The 3,191-nt window shown below is 70.0% G+C and overlaps 1 long non-coding RNA gene and 1 other non-coding gene across 2 annotated transcripts; both read right to left on the bottom strand.

Moving 5' to 3' along the window:
* Positions 1-378: 378 nt before the first annotated feature.
* LOC137456631 (uncharacterized) lies at positions 379-2,184 on the bottom strand. Its single transcript, XR_010991061.1, has 2 exons — positions 1,804-2,184; positions 379-1,371 (listed from the first exon to the last, which is right to left on the bottom strand). It is a non-coding gene; the product is annotated as an uncharacterized lncRNA (long non-coding RNA).
* On the bottom strand, positions 1,512-1,593 carry LOC137456696 (small nucleolar RNA SNORD45). The gene has a single exon (XR_010991080.1). It is a non-coding gene; the product is annotated as a small nucleolar RNA SNORD45 (small nucleolar RNA).
* Positions 2,185-3,191: the final 1,007 nt, after the last annotated feature.

Below are 3,191 nucleotides of genomic sequence, written 5' to 3'. Positions count from 1 at the left end.
ATTCCAGATGTGGCAGAGGAGCAGGAGAACCTCTCTGCCCTACTGCCCAGTGGTGGCATAGCCCTGGCCTGGCAGTGCTGCCCCAGCTGGTGCCCCCAGGCAGTAGGGCACAGCCTGGGCACAGCCTGGCCTGGGGGAGAGGCTCAGCTCTCACCTCCTGCCTCCACCACCTCTACTGAGGGAGCAGAGGCCAAGCTGCATTGTTGCCACCAGGCTCTCCTCTGCCAAGCCCAAGGAGCTCTGGCTGTTATCTTCTGGCCTTGCTGAAGCTGTCTGGAGCTGCCCTCAGTGGGAAGGGCCAACCCCAGCCTGAGCCTTGAGCCCTGCTGCAGAGAAGCTCCTGGGCAGAGCTGAGGATCAATACACTGGGGATGGCTCTTCAGTTGTTGGTATCTTTATTGAGGCTGCCAAGGATCCATCCTGCAGCAAGAGAGCCTGAGAGAGGACTCAGGAGGGGCAGGCCAGCCAGGGGGGAAAGGCAGAAGAAAGCTCCCTGGGAGTGGGGAAGACCAAGAGTGCCAGGAGCTGCTGTGCTGAGAGGGAGAGCTCTGGCAGAGCCCCTCTGCTGCAGAGCCTTCTGCACTGCTCACAGCCACACCAAGGCTGGGGCTGGAAGGCAGCTGCAAAGCTCCAAGCCCTGCAGCCAGCAGAGCTCCCCAGCTGCAGCAGGCTGCCCTGGGCCACCCTGGAAGCCTTTTCCCTGCAGGGCAGCAGCTCTGCTCTGCTCCTGGCCCCTCTCCTGTGCACCCAGACTCTGGAAGCCTGGAATGCTTTGGCCTGGAAGGGAGCTGCAAAGGTCACCCAGTGCAAGCCCTGCAGCCAGCAGGGACATCCTCAGCTGCAGCAGGCTGCCCAGGGCCCTGTGCAGCCTCCCCTTGGAGATCTCCAGGCATGGCCCCAAGCCCCTCCCTGGGCCACCTGTGGCAGTGCTCCAGCAGCCTCCTGCTGCAGAACTTGCTCCTCACATCCAAGCTCAACCTGCTCTGCTCTCAGCCCAAACCATTGCCCCTGCTCCTGGCCCTGCAGCCCCTTGGCAGCAGTCCCTCTGCAGCCCTCTTGGAGCCCCTGCAGGGGCTGGGAGCTGCTCTGAGGTCTCCCTGCAGCCTTCTCCTCCCCAGGCTGCACAGCCTCAGCTCCTCAGCCTGGCCCCAGAGCAGAGCTCCTCAGCCTGGCCCCAGAGCAGAGCTCCTCAGCCTCTGCTCCTCTTGGGGGCTTCCTCTGGACCCTGTCGAGCAGCTCCAGGTCCTTCCTGTGCTGAGGGCTCCAGAGCTGGACACAGCCCTGCAGGTGAGGGCAGAGCAGGGCAGAGCTGAACTCTTCTCCCAGGGAAGGCAGAGCAGGAGTCCCCAGCAAGGCTGGAGTAGAAGCAACCTGGGGGGGAAGAAAGAGAAGGCTTTGTGGGCAGCTCCTTGAGCCCCAGCTGTGCCCCTCCTGCTCAGGCTGGGCTCAGAGCTGGCACCTGGCTGGGCAAGGGCCCCAGGGTGCCAGCAACCCCAGGGCCTGCAGCTCCCTGGGCCTCAGAGTAATTCTAGAGCTGAAGAGGTTGGGCATCAGCTGGCATCAGCTAATACATGCCAAGGATCATCACTGACCCAGGGAGGCTGCTGCCCTGGGGCCAGCCAAGCTGCCACCACTGCCAGCCCCAGCCAGGGGCACAGAGCAGGCCTGGATGCCAGGGCCAGCAGGCAGGGCCAGCTGCAGGGAGCCCAGAGCCCCCCTGAGCAGCAGGGGGAGGCACAAGCTGCAGGGGGAGGAGGAGGCCAAGCCCCAGCAGGGCCCAGAGGGCTGTGGGGCAGCACTGACCTGAGCCTGCCAGGTGCTGTGGCGAGGTCCAGCAGCTCAGCAGGGCAGCTCCTGGGCACACAGCTTCAGCTCTGCACTGCCAGCTGCTGCTCCCTGAGAGAGCAGCAAGGGAGCCTCTGTCAGACACAGCAGAGGGCAGCAGGGCACCTTGCTGGGCACCTTGCTGGGCACTGCCAGCAGCTGCACTCTGCCCCCTGCAGCCAGCTGGGGGCTGCTGGGATGGCCCTGGGGGGGCAAAGCCTCCTGGCACCTGCAGCCCCAGCTCAGCTCTGCTGCCAGCTGCAGGCACAGCCAGGGGCAGTGCCCAGCCTGCTGCTGGCCCTCACCCAGCAACCCTGGCCCCAGGGCTGCCAGCTGTCCCCACAGGGCTCCCAGAGCTCCCCAGACCCCCTCCAGCCCCACCCCGAGCTCCCCCAGACCCACCCCAGAGCCTCCCCCCGAGCTCCCCTTCAGCCCTGGCCAGCAGGCAGCACAGCCCCCAGCCCCTGCTCTCCCCACCCCTGGGGGGTTCCCCTGGCCCCCAGCAGGGCCCTGCCCAGCCCCCACTGCCCTGCTGCCTTCCCCTGGCCCCCAGGCAGCCAACCTGCCCCCAGCAGGCTGCAGCAGCACAGCCCAGGGAGGGCTTCTGCTCCGCCCCCGGCCCGGGGGGGGCCCCCTGGGGCCGCTGCTCCTGCAGGGGAGGGGGCAGGGCAGGCAGCCAGGCCCTGGGGCACGACAGGCAGCAGAGCTTCGAGCCCCAGCTGAGAGGATGGAGCCCGGGGCCGCCCCCGGCCCGCAGCTGCCTGCGGCTCAGCGCAGCCCCAGCCCGGAGCGGTCGGCAGCAGCTGCTGCACGGCCAGGAGCGGCAGGGACCCAGGGAGGCCTCCCGCGGCCAGCCCTGCCCCGGGCCCTGCGCCGGCTGCCAGCGGCTCCGCTCCGCCCGCACTCCCCCGGGGCCTGCCCGCGGCCTCGGCCCCGCTCCTCTCGCCCTGCCCCGGGGGCTCCTCCGCCCGCACCGAGCCCCGGCCGGAGACCGAGGAGCTGCCGCAGCCGGAGAGCAGGCGGCGGGGCCGGGGCGGCCACAACGGCAGCGCCACAACGGCAGCGCCTCCCGCAGCTCCCCGCAGCCATCCCTGCCGCTGCCGGCCGGGGCTCGCCCCGGGGCTCCCCGCTGCAGCTCTCGCTCTGCCGCTGCCTGCCGCTGCCGGCCGGGGCTCGCCCCGGGGCTCCCCGCTGCAGCTCTCGCTCTGCCGCTGCCGGCCGGGGCTCGCCCCGGGGCTCCCCGCTGCAGCTCTCGCTCTGCCGCTGCCTGCCGCTGCCGGCCGGGGCTCGCCCCGGGGCTCCCCGCTGCAGCTCTCGCTCTGCCGCTGCCGGCCGGGGCTCGCCCCGGGGCTCCCCGCTGCCGCTCT

This window comes from Melanerpes formicivorus, unplaced genomic scaffold, assembly GCF_026170545.1.
Source record: "Melanerpes formicivorus ecotype bairdi unplaced genomic scaffold, bMelFor1.0.p_v2 SCAF_134, whole genome shotgun sequence".
Classification (NCBI taxonomy): Eukaryota; Metazoa; Chordata; class Aves; order Piciformes; family Picidae; genus Melanerpes; species Melanerpes formicivorus.
Note: the sequence above shows the minus strand (reverse complement) of the source record. Positions and strands in the feature narration are given on the sequence as shown.